Source organism: Hyperolius riggenbachi, chromosome 4 (genome assembly GCF_040937935.1).
Source record: "Hyperolius riggenbachi isolate aHypRig1 chromosome 4, aHypRig1.pri, whole genome shotgun sequence".
NCBI classification, from domain to species: domain Eukaryota; kingdom Metazoa; phylum Chordata; class Amphibia; order Anura; family Hyperoliidae; genus Hyperolius; species Hyperolius riggenbachi.
In genome coordinates this window covers 272940896-272959652 of record NC_090649.1, presented here as the reverse complement: position 1 = coordinate 272959652, position 18757 = coordinate 272940896, and the positions used below count along the sequence as shown (strand labels likewise).

At 42.2% G+C, this 18757-nt stretch overlaps 1 protein-coding gene across 1 annotated transcript in view; it reads right to left on the bottom strand.

Annotated features, from left to right (window-relative positions):
• Nucleotides 1–8147: 8147 nt before the first annotated feature.
• The window catches only part of FOXO3 (forkhead box O3), a 91416-nt gene continuing 80806 nt past the window's right edge, over nucleotides 8148–18757 (bottom strand). The window contains exon 3 of the mRNA XM_068231265.1: nucleotides 8148–10252. The gene's annotated coding sequence lies outside the window, so the exon portion shown is untranslated. The remainder of the gene's footprint in view (nucleotides 10253–18757) is intronic.

Genomic DNA, 18757 nt, shown 5'->3' with positions numbered 1-18757 from the left:
GTGGCTTAGATTAAGTCACAGAAGATGTAGATATACTGTAGAAGGGTGAAAAGTGTTTTTTAAGGAGACTGGAGAACGTACAGGGTGATAACGAAAACCTGGCCTGGATCTGCAGGGTGGCACAATGAATTTTGGCCCACCAGTCTACTATGAGCAGGAATATACAGGAAGACACCATCTGGCCTATCGCTGCATGACTCTTACTCTATCCCTGCTGTTGTGTGTCCTCCCCAGTTTTACTTAACCCTGCGTTGACTGCATCTGCTGCCATATGAGTTACCCATGTGGCAACAAATGCAGGCTACACAGGCTTCAATCAAGCTGGAAAGCACAAACACAAAGCATGGAAACACTTAATATTTTGCATAGTGGAGGTGACATGGCAGTAATTCAAAATGGCACTCAAATCAGTGCACATTTTAAGCACTCTCAAGTATGAATATAGTAACATGTTAAGTCAAGAACTTTTCCTGTCAGTAATTAACTTATACCATATGAGGAAATAAACATCACACTAAAATCTATGTCAGAGATCCATTATGCTTTATTTACATGCATCACCATCCGTTTTACAAACTAGATTACAATTTAAAATGGAATACACAAGGCAATACCTACTAAACACCATGTGGAGTAAAGCACTGCTTTTCTATTGCAAAAGAAACGGAAAAGTCAGTCAGGTTGCTGGGTAGAAGGTAGTAAAACTGTGGACTAGTTTCCATAGCAATCAAGTGTACATGGTTTCAAAAGAAAATTCCTCCTGTATACAAAACAGGTTGTGTGACAACATGTAAACTGTAAACACACTAATGCCTCTGATATTCCCTCCATGAACAATGTAGAAGTGATGAAAGTTTTCGGACAATATATGCGATACTCTCTTTGTACACTGACTGCAGACATTAAAGGAAATGATCTGGCTGGTGTAATATACACTTTTATGGATACACAGATACCAGTCTATACATCCGAATCCTTGTCAGTCTCCAGCTTAGTGAAATGACAGCACGATGTGGATTTCCTAAAGCCACTGAGATATTGTTCCTTCTGTATTACATGAAATAAATGGCAGATTGTCCCTAGGCTTGGTTGTAATCATTTCATCTTGGAGAATTCAAGAAAGGGGGTGGGGCGCCAAGCCCTTTGTGGGAAAACAGAAAAGATGATACCACGCTTACATGTCTTAAAGCGGACCTGAACTCAGAGCTTCCTCTCTACATATAAAGATAAGCAACAGAATAACAACCTTTAAAGAAAAAATGTCTGTTACTGCTGATAGAAACCCTGCAGTATGTCAACTTCCTGCTTTCATAGAAGCAGACATTAGGTTAACATCCTGTGTTTACAAATTAGCTGCTCTGCCAAGATGTCTGTGCTGACAGACCAAATTACAATTGTGATTAGTCACAGATGAGGGGGAAAGGCAGGCTAAACTCTCTAAATACATACAGGGTGGATTTCTCGAGGTTTTCCTTCCTTACCATGCAAGAGTTCAGGTCCACTTTAAATAAAACAACATTACTGACTATCTGGTCTCTGACTTTATAGACAAAACAGAAACACAAGAATAAAAAAAAAAAAATATTTGATTGCAGTAATGCTTTCTAAATCAAAGTGTCCGTTACTAAGCAGCCACCTGCCAACGCTAGTTCATTTATTAGGTGCGCTCTCCATTTCTAACACGTAAGCAATGGCAGGCTCTTTATATTCACTTCTGAAAAAGATTATAAAGGTTCACTCTGAATATATAACTTTTTATTGTTATCAAAGACATAACATGGCAGAAAATATGCAAAACAGCTTCCCTAAATCCATTTAAGCAACTGAAAATATTAGAGGGGGTGGGAAGGGATCAGGGAGCCATGGCAGAAAGCTAGATATTAGTCTTTAACAGATGCACACATAACAGTGCGACTGAGCAACACTGGACAGACAAGATACTGATCCGGGAACACGCTCATTTGGTTTTAAGAAGCTCTTTCCAAAATATAGATATATATATATGTATATATGCACATTTAAAGAAAAAATAGAAACAAATTTTCTATAAAACGTAGACTTTTAGGGTCCTCTGAATCTTTTTTTGTTTATTTTTTAATTATTACTAATAAAATGTTTATTTTCTTTGTTATTGACTGCATTTTCCACTGAAAAGACTCAATCTAAAAATATCTTAGATTGTCATACATTGTTCTTTTTTCATCTGAATGAATCCCTTCACTGTGAGAGAGATCACTAGATCAAAATCAAGGAAAAGCAATGCTAGTTAAAGGGAACCAGAGAGGAACGAGGGGTAAAAAAAGGCAAAGATTTTATACATACCTGGGGCTTCTTCCAGCCCCATAAGCCTGATTTGCTCCCACGCCGCCGTCCTCAGCTTCCTGGATTCGCCGGTACTGGCCCCGTCACTTCCGGAGGACGCGGCCAATTGTCTGCATCACAGGGGCTCCCAGCATACATGTACGCATGCGGATGCGCAGTACGCAACCACATGCGTATCTGTATGGAGCGAGCACCCTGTGATGCAGAGAATTGGCCGCGTCCGCCGGCCGACTTGCGGCAATGACGGGACCCGGTGGCGGCGGATCCAGGCAGCTGAGGACGGCGGCGTGGGAGCAATCCGTGCGTATGGGGCTGGAGGAAGCCCCAGGTATGTATAGTTCATCCTCTCTGGTTCCCTTTAACTAGCTGCAATCTCTCCCGCACTAAAGGGACATGTAAAAGTTGGGATGATACAAGAGCTTATGAATGGAGAAAGTTACAATGTAAACATCAGTGGGTATGAATGTATTCCTTGAGCTGGGAATTATGTATTTGTCCTTTACAAACATACTGTGAAATGCCCTTTTCAAATATGTCATCAATACAACTGTGGAAAGTCAAAATGTATCCAAGGTGCTAAAAGCTGTCAAAAACTTTGTAATTCAAAACGAATAAAGGGCAAATTCACATTGGGGCGATTTGCGGGCGTATACCGCCGATTGCTAGCACTGTAAAAAGCGCTAGTGTAATTAAAAGTCTATGGCAGTGATCTCACTGCCATGATCGCTGGCGATTCGCAGTAAACGCAAACACTGTGCATGCATCGCTTCTTTTTGCAATTTTAGACAGATCATGATTGAAATTTTAAAAAGTGAATCGCAATTGGTCAAAAATGTCCAATAAAAAATATGCGTTAATCGCAAAAAAAATAAATAAAACAGTTGCAAAATGCTAGCAATTGCGCTCCCCCAGTGTGAATGGGCCCTTATTGTTCCATATCAGAATGAATCCTCAGTTCAGCTTTCAACAAAAGCCGGGTAGACAAGTTTGTGTGTCAATTGTGCTGTCATTTGTTCGCATAGCGTACTTTTTCAGGCCAGATTTACAAAGTGACTAGGTCGGCCATGAGTAATAAAAGAAATCAGTAACGCTGTCCCACCGCTGATACTAAACAATAGTATTTGCTAAAGTGGAAGTTAAGGTAAAGCAGCCACTGCCAATAAAGGCTAAGTTACATGCAGTATTGCTTTCCACAAGTGAAGGAAATTTCACTGCCATATTATGGCATCATAAGGAATAAAATTCCATGAGCAGCACACATGACAAGCAGCTTCCTCATGCTGAACACATTTGGTTTCATCTTCCCGCCCAGTACTGCTTTACTCTGCAGCTGCTGCGGCTTAGATGTAACCAAATATATATATATACACTTGTCAACAATCACACAGGCTGTTCATTGTTCAGCAGTTTACTATGGTGTATTTTGCTACATTGCAATGATGCAAAACATTTACACTTCACATAACAGAAATACTGACAAACACCACAGAGTTCTCCCTGCCCCTTCATGAATGAGAGAAATAAATAGGAGGAACTGTACACTAGGATCAACCATACTCGTCACCAAATGGGCCAATTGGTGCTCCACTGCAGCCACTCCATTATAATTAATGGAACATTTTCAAGGTGTTGCAGATATGTATTGGAGTAGAGTAGCAACCCCTCAGACTAAAGCTCTGTTTATTAAACTGAACAGGTAAATATGATATGACAAAACATCTGTTAGTTGCTATACAATGGGATTGAATTATTAACACAGGCTCAGAGAAAGCAGAAGCAAAAGTGGACCAGTTCCCCAAGGCAGCCATTTCAGTTTGAGCTGTTAATTGGCATAGTACTGAGTGGCTACTCTGGGCAACTGCTTCACTGGACAGCAAAAATGACTGGTCACACCAAGAGGCCTGTTCACACATGCAGCAATGTCACATGATGCACACTGTTCTGCACTGCTGCTGGGCATTGTAGTGTGTGCGGTATGGCGTAGCTCCGTTGGAAAAAAAAATCATGAGTATGCCACATCAAGTCGTAGACAATTCTTTTTCACAGATATGCCTCTTTTAGGGTGAATAAGAATACATTTACATGGTGGTGAGGCCTGTGTAGCACTGGTGCAGAGGGGTGTACATGGCTATTGACAGCCTCTATGTGAACGGGCTCTTCGTGTAAAGAAGACAATTGGAGCCATGTTAAAGTGACAAAAATCTTAAGCGCTGGTAGCAGAAATCTTTTAATATATGGGAAAATATCTTTCATTTATGAAAATTATATGAAGAAGCAGCAGTCAGGTTGCATAAGCCAATATTTCCACTTTTCTTAGGTTCCTATAGTAACAAAAAAAGAAACGTAAAATCTGCTTTGTTAGTCACAGGAACTTAAAAACTAAATCTTGGTGTTGAATTGATATAGCCACTGAAAAACTACGTTATGACTATTCTATTTTGAAATAGTACGTACAAATGAGATTTCCTTGTTTGATACTCTCACTGACAGCAATATGCTATAGCTGCAGTCCCCCAGTTAAATAGTACCTTTTATGGCACTATCTTAAACATGTTAACCAAACTGAATTAATGAATTCACATAGCTACATTTCCTTGGTGTCCCCACTCTATTTGTAAGGTAGTGCAACGAGCTATAAGGCCATGCAACATGCAGTGACCTTTATATAGTCAGATGCCACCCATTTAACTGACACAGTAAAATGGGGTATTTGTTGCTATGGCTTATTGCCCTCTCTACATCACTACTGATCAGTGTGCCCCCAGCACTGTACATAGAACATTCACATCATATGGAGCACCGAAACTTGCTTTCCAAGGACAGCTGCAGTATGAGAGAGGTGTAAGCAGAGGGAGGGGTACAGCTTGGTAATGATCACCCCTATGCACAGTACATAAGTACATATAGTTATGATTATTACCACTATAGCACCAGTGGAAAGCTAATGCAATGGCTAAAGAATGGCCTGAGGTGGGGGGCACAGGTACAGCCCCTAATCCTATGCCACTTTCCTTTGAAGACAAACCCAAGTAGTGTGTATGCTTTAGTGAAGAGTTCTATGTGGCACATTTCTGTGTGCTTCAGCTTGCTTCGTGGGAGCTTATATAGCTGCACACACTGCATATATAAGAATATAAAATTACAAGCCAAATAAAATAAAATGTAAGGAACAAAAAAAATAAAAAAATAGAAAGTCAAATTCTATTACGCTTCAACCATTTTTTGTTAATGTCTAAAAACCAAGTACCTTATGAATAAATTCCTGCTGTTTTTATAAACCAATGCACTCCACTTATGATCCAATCATACAGATCAGATTGGATATTGCTGATAGTACCAATTGATGGCAAATGTTAGGATCATCGGTAAGATTATCAAGCAGTTTTTTTTACATCAATTCTAGCTGAAATGGTTGGTTTGGTTAAAATTGTTCCATTTCGTGGTTTTGAGTTTTTTTCTTCCGATCGCAATCATCAGATCGGGTAGTCGACTGTTTTGTAAAATTAAGTTAGTGGGCTCTCCTTTAGGCTTCTTTCACACTAAGACGTTGCATTAGGTGTTACGTTAAGGTCGCATAACGTGCACCTAACGCAACGCATGGTGGTGGTGGCAGAGGACGTTAGCATCACGTGGTTAAGCGGCTCTTTGATGTGTCCGTGATGCGTACTATAGTACGCATGTGCTGGTGGAGACCACGTGAGCGGAACACTCCGCATCACGTGGTCCCGCCAGTGACGTCAGCACAGTGCAGTGAATATTAATTAGCCGTGTGGCTAATCACTGTGCCTGTGCAAGCAGGCTAACGTGGCGATGTCGCTCTAACGCCGTAGCAGGCTGCACTTTAGATTGACGTGCAGCGTTACAATGTAACGCAACGTGGGCACTGTGAACAGCCCATTGCGGTTACATTGCTGTGCGTTGGGGAGCGTTACAGGCTGCACTAACGTGCGCCTGTAACATCCCACTGTGAAAGCAGCCTTAAAGGGAAGGTAAAGGGAAAGCAGTCTTAAAGGGAAACTCTTAAAAAAATAAAAATCCATATCCACTTACCTGGGGCTTCCTCCAGCCCGTGGCAGGCAGGAGGTGCCCTCGCCGCCGTTCCAGAGGTTTCCGGTCGTCTTCGGTGGCCGATCCGACCTGGCCAGGCCGGCTGCCAGGTCGGGCTCTTCTGCGCTCCAAGGACGAGCTCTTCTGCGTCCCACGCGGGCGCGCTGAGGTCATCGGACGTCCTCCGGGCTTTACTGCGCAGGCGCAGAACTACTGCGCCTGCGCAGTACAGCCCGCAGGAAGTCCGATGACGTCAGCGCGCCCGCGTGGGACGCAGAAGAGCCCGTCCTTGGAGCGCAGAAGAGCCCGACCTGGCAGCCGGCCTGGCCAGGTCGGATCGGCCACCGAAGACGACCGGAAACCTCTGGAGCGGCGGCAAGGGCACCTCCTGCCTGCCACGGGCTGGAGGAAGCCCCAGGTAAGTGGATATGGATTTTTATTTTTTTAAACTTTTCCCTGAACCTTCCCTTTAAAGCGGAATATAACCCTGCATTTCAACTTTGCTCTAAAACATTATTTACAGTGTATTATATGCAACCAGCATTTTTTTTTTTTACTAGACCAGCATTGGAAGGGTTACACAGAGCTTTAAAGTTCCTGGAGATTTCTGCAGATGCATCAGAAGCTGACATAGATGCATTTTGTTTACATAAATGTGTTGAATGTGACTCACTCTCTCTGACTGCGAAGGAGCTGGAGGACAGCCAAAGAGTGTGTAACATTTATCAACATTTATCAATAGATACATTTAACTAAATAGAATGTAACAATCTGAACTTCTGCATATCTCTCCACGGAACTTTAAACCTCTGTGTTTAACCCTTCCAATGCTGGTCTAGTAAAAAAAAAAAATGCTGGTTGCATATAATATGCTGTCAATAATGTTTTAGAGCAAAGTTGAAATGCAGGGTTATATTCCGCTTTAAGGAAGTATAAACAATACAACAGCAAAATTGATATATTCAATATACTTTGGTTATTACTGCTAAAGGACAGATGAAGCCTAATCACCAATGTATTTGGTCTTCCCTGTGTTAGAAAGTGTACCCAAGGCAACATGTGACATGATGAGATAAACAGGTGTACGTACAGTACTAAACATACTAATAACCAGGATGTTTTACTTGTTTTATTTTGTTGCTTGAAAGTAAATTTTTAGATATGGAAGTGACAGCTTCTGTCTTGTAGGTACCCTGTCGGGAATATAGTAAACATCGCTGATAAGGAAATTACAGCCATAAAAGTTTTCCTGGCAGAATACAACTTCCGAGGGCAGGGAAGAGATAGAAAAAGGTCAATAGTTAATGTATTTTCATTTAGGGACACTTAAACTGACACTGTGCAGTTACCAAAACATTCAATCTACTTTGTAAACGTTTAAATATAAAATAAAACCATGGGATGTCGAAAAAAGATCATTTTTAGGAGTAGGAGGATAAATAAAATGGTTTATCTCATCAGTTTATTTTTACCTCGGGTTCACTTTAAGGAAACTTTGGGTTAATTTTAAAAAATTTTATATAGATTTCCGATTCTGCTGTAGACACTTCCCAAGCATTAGAAATATACTATTCAATGGCCATTTCACAGCGCTACTTGTAGCCTAAAGCCCAATCTACACGATACGATTCTTTGTACAATTCAATTACGATTCTATTTACGATTCGATTAAATCCTACATGTCCGATCCTGATTCGATTCAATTTGCCATTGTTTTGCAATGGCAAATCGAATTGAATCTAAATGAATCAGGATCGGACATGTTGGATTTAAATGAATCGTAAATGGAATCGTAATTGAATCGTACAAAGAATCGTATCGTGTAGATTGGGCTTAAGACAGAACATCTATATCCTGAGGATAGAAGAATGAAGAGTGATAAAATCTGCAGAGAATTTGCTTTGTTCAGTATTACAGTAGAGAGTAGAGACACTGTTAGGAGTCCTTCATTAAATTCACAGTTAGTAGGTGGCAGAAACAGCCATCTCACTCAAAGCACTCTGGCAGGAGGGGGCAGACTGCACTGTAAGCAGCACCATGTCCAAGCCTTATAGACACCATATTTAGTGCAGATGGTTTGTTTTCCTCTGGTCAATGTTTCTAAAAAGTCAGCTTTCAGGACCTCATAATAAAGCTTAATAGTGAAGATAAACCATCTTAGAAGTAGTCTGAGCTGTACTGAGTAATTGACGCTACAAGTCATCCTAGTACAACTTTAAGTATATCTGGAAACACAAGTACCACATGCATTGCTGACACAGGATTGTGACAAAGCATACACATGTGATGATTACAGTATGGACATTCTGAGAGGCCATTTATCATACAGCTCTAGCTTCACCAATGAAAAGCCAGGGAGGCCAAGACTTGTCTGGACATACAACAATGGCTAAATCAGTAGATGGGGAGAGTAAGTGTATGGATCAGATTTGGGAAAATAATAACAATAATGATGGATGATCACGCCGTAGGAAAGCATGCGCTAAACCCTTCAGAGAAAAATGCTAATTTGCTTCTGTTCCTAAGACCCATGCATAATGATTTATCTCTGTACATAAAATATATTTATAGATTTATATTCATAATGCCATAATGCAAAGGATAGACATTTCCATATAACAATCAAAAATACAGACTGTATATATAGATACATCTATACCTTCTGTATTTTATATATCAAGCTGCGGTATTGTACCATTGATGTTTGATCACACACTACCCCCCTCCCCCCACAAGCAAAAAACAAAATAAAAGAGACGACTATAATCATTGGAAGGGCCTTTCATCACGACTGTAGACAATAGTGCTACAAAGAACACCCTCATTTGCTGTATTCCATGTTGGGATCAGCAAGTATTGGACATCGTGGGAAAAAATGTGAAATATTTGTGTCACTCTGCTGACCAGGGTTTCCACATGCAAGGTAGACTATTCCACGTGAAGTAATGGAAGACCCATATAGTGCAATGTGCAGTACAAAGACCCAATGTACAGTAATCCTGGCTGTGTCAGTGCTTATATAGCACTGCCAAAACACTGCTACCTACACGGTCAGGTTTTTCGATGTTTACCCCCTTTATTTGACAATAGGCCTGGAAACAAAATAATCCCTAAAAACTAAACACAGAGCATGAAAATACAGCATTAAAAACAAAACTGTATAAACGCCACTGTTGAAGATATATTAGTAAAATACAGCAGTTTACAATTTTTTGGGGGCGACAGGAAGTAGTACCATGTCAGCAACATTTTTTATCCCTGAATTTCCTCATGTTAAAAAAAATGCAAGTAGGTTACAATGGAAAATAAAGTGTTAATGACAGGTGTTTTTTTTCCATGGAAAGCAGTGCCTTTTGGCATAAAAGAGGAGGCAGTAGAATTTTGTATATGGTCAACTGTTAGCTTATGTGATATCTAGCAGAGTGTTTCTGCTAGAACATTGAAGAAATGGAGCACACAAAAAGTAAGAAGTCTTGAAAGCTGTGACAAATCTGTGATCCAACACCCATTAAAGAAATAAAACAGCATGAAGATGGTTGTGTTGTTCACAGCTAAGCGGGAGATGTGATGCATGGCAGCCTCACCAGCTGTGAAACAGTTGACACACACCTATGCATAACTACACAGTGTTCACAAGAAGGTTGTTGTACGCTTCCATTTTCGTTCCCATTCCGTGCAGAGGGTTTTGCATACTTGAGCGTGAGGGGAGGAAACTTCCTGGAAGGACCTTCACAGGAGCCGTAGGGTTTCTGCTAACAGTCTTTGTAACGCAAGGAAATTGATGCAGGTTTCGTGAAAAGCTGTAAACAGTATCACTGTCCGCTTGCTGACAGCAGTTTTGGCAAAGGGTTTCATTTATAGGGTCTTTTGTCAGTTCCTGGGCCTGTAAAATAAAACAAAATTGAAATATGAATGAACAGTAGAATTTAATTGTTTCAGCTTTAGAAATCATGCCTGCTTACTTACTGAATGCAATTTTGTTCAAAGCGGAACTGTAGATAGAAAATAAACAAATTGTTTCACTTACCTGGGGCTTCTCCAAGCCCCCAGCAGCTGTTCTGTCCCACGCCGGTCCTGCCCGAGCCTCTGTTCTCCCGTCGCCGCTCCATCCCTTACCTCCACTTATAAGTCGAGGCCAGCGCAGCCCTGCCAAGCGTATCCTTTCTTCGAGTTCCCCTCTGCAATAGCGGGGAACGCAAAGAAAGAATACGTGTGGCCAGAGCCGCGCAGGCGCAGTGGCCCGGCGGCAAAACCGAAAGTAGCTGGAGGCGGGAGAACGGAGGCTCGTCGAGAAGCGGCGCAGGACAGGATGGCTGCTGGGGGCTTGGGGAAGCCCCAGGTAAGTGAAACAATGTGTTTATTTTCTATCTACAGTTCCGCTTTAACACCTAATAAATGCCTGCACATATACAATGTGTCAACACAGACTTGCTTGCAATCTGTAGGTTTTCCAATTCACGTTTGAAATCTCTGACTTGTGTATGCGATCAGAGGAAATGGGCCTCTGCATCGGACTTCCTCAGTTTATGAGAATGGATTATTAGTTCCCCTGACATCTTTGTCCTGCTTGCAGCTGTCAGTTTTCAGCACTCCTTTGTGGATGAAAAATGAATATAGCTGTGGGCAACCCCTCAGCCAAGCCCCTGGGTTTTAGCACCACTCAAGTTCTCATTAGGTTAACTGATTATTAATGATGATCACTGAAATACAAATAATTCTGAATTGCATAAAAGTTTAACGCAAGCTGCATGCAGCTTGGAACTGGACCAATCAAATGCATTTCCTACCAATTTAGGTTTTCTCGATTCCACGTCCATTACAATTTGCATTCAGTTGATATGCAAGCAGCAATTTTTAAATGCAGTGGTTTTTTTTCAACCAAAATAACTATGTAACTATGTAGGATTTGGCATAATAACCTCCTGCAGTTGGATATTCTGCATCTTTACCTTATTGTAAAGATCCCCATTTCTAAACAGGTAGTAAATACCACCATGAATAGATCGGGTTTGTTGTACAAACCTAGAAATATGTATAAATATGTCAGAGAGCAAAATAAACCTTTTACACATAAATACCTTATATACTGGCGTATAAGCCTAATTTTTCCGCACAAAAAAAAATGTGCTGAAAAGTTACCCCCCTCGGCTTATATGCCAGTCAGTGGCACAGAACACATGGTGGAGTAGGTATTGTGACCAGCAGAGGAGCGTAACGATATAGCACTAGTGATCCTGTTCTTGGCAGCTGACTCCCTGCTGTGCCCATGCCCCCCATCCCCTGCAACATGATGTGCAGAGAGTGCTGCTCAAGACTACCTGTGTCCCCTGGCGGAGCATGTAAACAACATGTCAGAGGTGCAATGATAGCGGATTCTTCATGCGTGGCAATATCGGTCTCATATCTATGACGCCATCTAGTGGCATCTTGAGACAGCAGTATCATCCTTGGGGCACATCTGGCTATGGGGGCTATGGGGAGGGCGGCTGACCGGAACTGGGGGCACATCTGGCTACTGTGGAGGGAGCTATACTGGGGAGGGGGCTTATACGCAAGACAATCACTTTTGCCTGGTTTCTGGGGGGGAAGTGGGTACCTCGGCTTATACACGGGTCGGCTTATATCAGATTAGGTCACCTCTAAAGGTGACCATACACATACGCATATACATTGCCACCCAATGTGGCAAAACAATCAGTCCCCCACAGATCTGAATCTGATCAGAAAGGGATTTATTCCGAACACACAGAACATCAATTTTTAGTAAATTAAAAAAAATGGCAAAATTTTACTGCTAAATGCAGTGGAACGCTAAGGCTCCTGCCCAGCCCCAATCATAGGAGATTTTCCATCCAATCAATGCTTTTTAAAGATTTTTGATAATCGACATTACATTCAATCTGACATTTTGTTAATAATGTTGTGCAATAGATTCCTAGCAGATTCAGAGTAATTCAATTTAAACCAAATAAGCAGTCTAAACTTTCTAGGTCAGCGAGGCCTTCAGTCCCTTTGATTAATTTAATTGTCTGTTTTCTACCCGTTTTAAAACCTTGATGTCCTCTTCATAGTGTGGCACCCAAAACTGTACCCCGTACAGAAGTAATTTATAGACATAAGTATAAAGGTACCTCACACTCATTTCATATTTTATTCATTCCAGAATTGTATTTGCTGTAGTTGCTAACGCTTGGCATTGGGTATGGCTTGACTTGTTATCAGCCAGTACTCCCAAGTCCTTCTCCAAGTCTGGTGTTCTCAGCTGGATCCCATTTACAGAATCTGATATGTTATGCAACTGGCATGTCCAAGTAGCATGCATTACATCAATCAACATTACATTTTAGCTGCTATATGTCTGCCCACATAGCTATTCTGTCAAGATCCTTCTAAAGCAATTTAGGATTATCTGTGAAGATTGTAACATTACTCTCTATACCATCCACTGGGATGAATACAGGGTAATGGCAACCAATACTGACCATTGCAGGACACCATTAACAATTTCCCATTTTGGGCAAGATCTGTTTACTACTACTCGTTGCCCTATTACCACAAAAACTTTTCCTGTGCCAGCCCTCCACTTCTGTATGAAAGTTCATATTAGTGCTGGCTGGGTAGGATGCCTCAATTCTGGTGTCCTAAATCTAGCAATAGTTTAGGTTGAACTGAATGCCTAATATCCTGGTCAAATTGTATGGTTCACACAAATCTTTACACCAGCACTAATAGACTTCTTTCAATCGACCTGTAGTTTTGTGCTCTGTAATGGCTCCATACACTGAAAGAAAATGTAGTAAAATGCATACAGGAGTACAATACTGAATGGCATCACAATGCACCATACTGGTGGGATGTCATGTTTCTGCATTCTGCAAAGTATGAGCGGTGAAAAAAAAACCAGTTTGTATGCATTTTAGGTGTGGTGCTTTACAATGTAATGTGTTTTTTACTTTGTGTATTAATGTCAAGTTAAATTAGTACAAACAGGATTTAGATTTGTTAAAACATTTCAAGAGAAACCGTGACCAAGAATTGAAATTCATCCCAATCAGTAACGTATACCCTTTTTACATGAGAAATCTATTCCTTTTCACAAACAGATCATCAGGGGGCGCTGTATGGCTGATATTGTGGTGAAACCCCTCCCACAGGAAACTGTGAGGACCATGGTCCTGGCAGTTTCCGGTCTGTGAACCTTGTTGCATTGTGGGAAATAGCTGTTTACTGCTGTTTCCAACTTCCTACTTCCAGTGACATCACCTGCCAGCAGTAAAAATGGCACCATGTGATAAATGTCAGAATGTAAATCAGGGAGAGGAAAGCTATTACAATGAACAAACACTGACTAAATCATTTATACACAATTATTGTAAAACTGAAGCACTTTTTTTATTACATTATTTTCACTGGCGTTCCTCTTTAATGCTTTTAAGCACTTGCATGATGGAGATTTATGTGGCTGTACATTTTTAGAATGGTTGCCTCTGCAGCTCTTTCATGTGAATGTGCTTTACCATTCTCGCTGCATTCTCCATGCATTCTGAGTTGCAATGAAAATCATGAACATGCATGCAATGTAAGTCATCACCTAGTCGTTTGCAGTTCATGCTCAATTTGTAGGGGGGGGGGGGGAAGACATTTCTTGTAAATTAGAGACTGGAATTTTCTACAACATACTGACCATCACAGCATGAATGATTTGAAATATTTAGGAAACTTAGAAGCTTTGAACAGATATGATTTTTTTTTTAGTTTGCAAACATTTTTTTCAACAATTTCATGAGTAAGTCAGCAAAACCACAGCTGTAGAGTCGTCTGCAAAAGTGCATATAGCTTACCTCTGTATTCTGCAGTCCTAGACCAAGCACTTCTAAATTCTGCTGAACCACCACTTCCTATGTCTGTGCTAAATAAGAAGGTTATAAAAAGGTGAACATCCCCAATAACGGTGGATCACACAGTTTTGGCTCATATTGTGCAATGAGCTTTAACCCATGGCAGGGAATATTACTACGATAGGGGGTAAAGGCCTGGTTCACACTGTATTTTTTAGCCAAACGGATCCAGTAAAGTGGATCTGGTCTCTGCTTCACCGGATCAGTCTGGCTTGGTCCAAACTGGCAAAAGGATCCGTGAAAACGGATCTGGTCACCGGTCGGATCATTTTCACTCAGTTTATCATTCCAGCAGGTGAGGGAGGGTGCAGCAGCCAGGCAGGAAAGGGAATGTTTAAAACTTACCCAGGCATCTTCTTCATTGCAGCCGGGCGGTGGAGAGGGTTTCTTTCAGGCTTCAGTCTTCTGCGTCATAACTAGTCACATCATGCGGAAGAAGACGAAAGCCTGGAAGAAACACTCTCTACCGCCTGGCTGTAATGAAGAAGACGCCTGGGTAAGTTTTAACCCTTCCTCACCCGCTCGCTTTGCTGCGGCACCCTCCCTCACCCACCCACCCACCCCCCCACCCAGGTAAGTCCCAGTTCGTGTGTTCCCCCCCAGTAGATTTTGCCCTCCTAATGGTCCGTTTTTTAACTAATGTGAAGAAATGTCCCATTCTCTTACTGCCCCCAATGCAGGGCTTCATCTTCTGTTTCCGGTCCGCTGGGCTCAACAGTCCAGAAAAAAAAAAAAAAGGTGCTGCAGTAAAGTTGAGTTCCATTCAGTGGAACGTACGCAATGGATCCGTACGAACTGACGCATGTGAACAGTTCCATAGGTTAACATTGGATTCATATGCCTCTGTTCCGTTTGTACAGTATCCTTTCCATTACGCTTACGGTCCGCTTTTTAATGCCAATGTGAACCGGGCCTAAGATTGTGAGCTCCTCTGAGGAAAAGACAGTGATATGACTTTGTGCTGTGAAGCACTGCAGAAGATGTCAACACTATATAAAAACATATCAATATGCTAGGAAAGTTAGATTATGTCTAGAGTTTGGATTACATTGTAAACTCCTCTGAAAACATTTGGTGACATGACAATTATCTCTACAAAGTGTTGTAGAAGATGCCAAAGCTACAAAAATACTTTAGGGCTCATTCACACCATGTGCGGCGCTGTCAGTTATGACAAACCGTACATTGTATGCGCAATGCATGGTAATATGAAAGTCAATTGACTCCTATTACCGTTCACAGTACAGAAAGTGTTCCCACGCATTGCACTGTAACGCGTCTAGGAACATTGTATGGCACATGATTTCCTGTTGGGGTCCATTGTGCTGCGGCTGACATCCACGCTATAACACACAGCAACCCTGACCGCACCCAGACTTCGAAAAAAAAAAAAAGGTTTTTACCTTTAGAAAGTCAAGAATGTCTAAGTCAGGGAAGCACATTTGTCCCTGCGAATTGTCATTTTGCCGTAACTCTATAATCTAATTTTCCACGTGTAATTTTTGGGATTGTGGTGAAGTATGTTGCAATTAGAAAAGTGTGTGTGTTGTGCACTAAAAACCCCAAAAGGTTGCCATATCATTTGCCGCAGAAAAAAAAACCCTGCAACCATACAAGACCAACATGAAATTTTTTGATACTTTAGTGGGTTATAGTTTTTAATTGGCAGTGCATGGCTTTTTACTGTATGCTGCAAAATGCGCAAGGGTCAGACCAGTGTGCAAACTCATCTCTTCAAGCAAGCATATGATCTAAGACTAGGTCCACACTAGGTCCGCGACAGATCGGATCAGTTTTAAATGGACTCGGTTTTGTATCCCCCCACCTGCGTTTTTAATAAACAATGCATTTAGAGCATACGTTTCCAGTCCATGGAAACGTATGCCCGGGGGGGGGGAGGGGGTGTTTACTTCAGAGGGCGGCATTGCAGGAAGTAGTGCAGCGGGCGGAAGAAGTAGAGAGAAGGTAATCTTCCCCATTTGCTGCGGACATTTTAATAATTTGCGCAATTAGCTGGAGCAGTAGCTCCAGCATGGCAGCCCCCCCTCTCCCCCCCAGGCTGTGACACAGTAATGGATCGGTTTCTGTGTCCAAATCTGCCTGTGTAGAGGGGGATCTGTTCTTCTATTGCCGGCCACTATCCCTGCGCTTATCAGGATCCATACGCGTTGCGTGAAAATGCAGCAAATCCGGACCTTCTGTTCAGGTTTTTAAAACGAGTCCATGCAAACGCAGACGGCTCCGTTTTTTGTTTGGGTGAAGACTATTTTTAACATTGCTATCCATGGCTCCAGTTTTCATTGGGTTTTAATAAACATAGCCACGGATATGTTCCCGGACCTAGTGTGAACTTACTCTAACCTACAAATTTCCTTTCAGCCCCTGACCCCATCCATTTCCTGCAGTCTCTGTGAGCACAGCTGAAGCTACGGTTGACTTGTCACCTAGCCTAGCATATGTATAGACACACCTCAAAATCTCATGCAACTCGTCAGTCTTCCGAGATTGAAAATCCTCAGCTAACTACCAAAAGTATGGAGTACATTCAATTGTCCCGACTCCCCAATGTCCCTGTCAGAGTCTTTTGTAATCCACTGTGAATGACTGACGTCTTGTGTTGTAGGAACTTCAGCGTTCCTTGTAGTACAGTGTAATTGTAGGAAATACAAAGTGCTACAGAGTGTTTTTATTTTCTTCCCCCTTTTCCCACACCAAAGAACATCCTGAAATGTCCTTTTAATTGCCACCTTATTTACTGCCAGACCGCTTATAAGCTTCGAATGTGAAAAGATGGGGCAAAGAAACAGGGCCAAGGCTCACTTCTCTATTATTTTTGGTCATTACTGCACCTTTTTAAATTTCTGATCTAGTCACTAATAATCCACACATCAACCAGCAAGGTTGCTGTATTAACAAAGATTTCTTGCTTTGCAGTATTTTTTTTTTCCACTAACCATCATTGATTTTTGTACATGCTGCTAAAGGGGAAAAATGCTATTCGTTTTGTAGAACAATGCATTCTGTACACAGTTTAAATTTTAGAATGATTTATGTTGACTTATGCTATATGATCTCCAACATATGGTACAAATTTAATGGATATCAGCCATGTTGGCATTTTGGTATTTCCCTACACACAATACTTGCTGTCAGATAAAATTAGCTTCCTAGCCAATGAAGTAAAGCAGAAACAGTCCAGATATGGAAGAAATTGAATTTGGCCAGCACTGTACATGTAGCAACTGGACATGCAAAATAGCCTCTAGTACGCCTCTTGTTTATTGTTAAAGTGCCCTAAGGAAATATTAACTGAACCAGCATTTCTGTTGGTTTAACTGGAGATCCTGCTGCAAAAGGTATATGCAAATACCACTAAATCATGCCCCTCAGTGCAGTGAACTGCCTCAGAGACATACTGAAGGGGGGCAGCATTTAACTGTGGGAACTTGTACATGACAAGTAATATAGCGATACCGTATTTTTCGGACTATAAGACGCACTTTTTCTCCCCCAAGAGTGGGGAGAAAAAGTCCCTGCGTCTTCTAGTCCGAATGTACATCTATGTCCCTCACAAGGAGGTGCAAGACATATCGGACGCCCTCACCTATCCAGCTGCGGGCTCCGAGTCCTGCATTCTGCTTCCTCGTTTCATGTCACCAGTGCATTGGCCCACTTCTTTTCCTATCCTCCCTTCAGCAAATGGCACTCCTGCTCCCTGGATCTCACTCCCGCAGAGGCATCTGGTCCTCGCTGCTCTTCCAAGACTAGGACATAGGCGGCTCCCGTAGCAGTACTGCTCTGGCTTCAGGAGTGAGACCGTCTTCACCGCCGATGTCCCTGCTGCCTTATCGCCGCTGCTTCCGGGACCAGGACATCGTCGGCTGAGTCACGCGGGCCATCAGATAGCGCTGCCCACGTGACTCCGGCTCCCGCAGCGGCTCCAGCACGTCATCACGTCTTCGCCACCGATGTCCCTGCTGCTTCATTGCCGCTGCTTTCGTGACCAGGACATCAGTGGCTGAGAACGCGGGCCATCAGATAGCGCTGCCCACGTGACTCCGGCTCCCATAGCAGCACTTCCTAAAGTCTTTACCACCAATGTCACTGCTGCCTGCCTGCTGCTTCCGGGGTCAGGACCCTTCAACTCTGGAGACTGAATGGGACTCAGGATGTCAACCCCATCACCAGTAGCACAGGATCCTGGCAGCAAGCCTCTCACCTAGGATCGTTAAGTGTGAAAAACGTGTTTGTAGCTTAGTGTGGGTGTGAGAATTGTAGCATAGTGTAGGTAGTGTGAGCATTGTAGCATAGTGTAGGTAGTGGGGGAATTGTAGCTTAGTGTAGGTAGTGAAAGCAGTGTAGGTTTTAGGGGCATCAGGGGTTAGTGTAGTGTGGCTGGTGGGGCAGCAAGGGTTAATGTAAAGTAGTTAGTTTAACTAGTGAGCAGCAGGGGTTAGTATAGCTTGGCAGTGTAGCTTAGGTAGAGACAG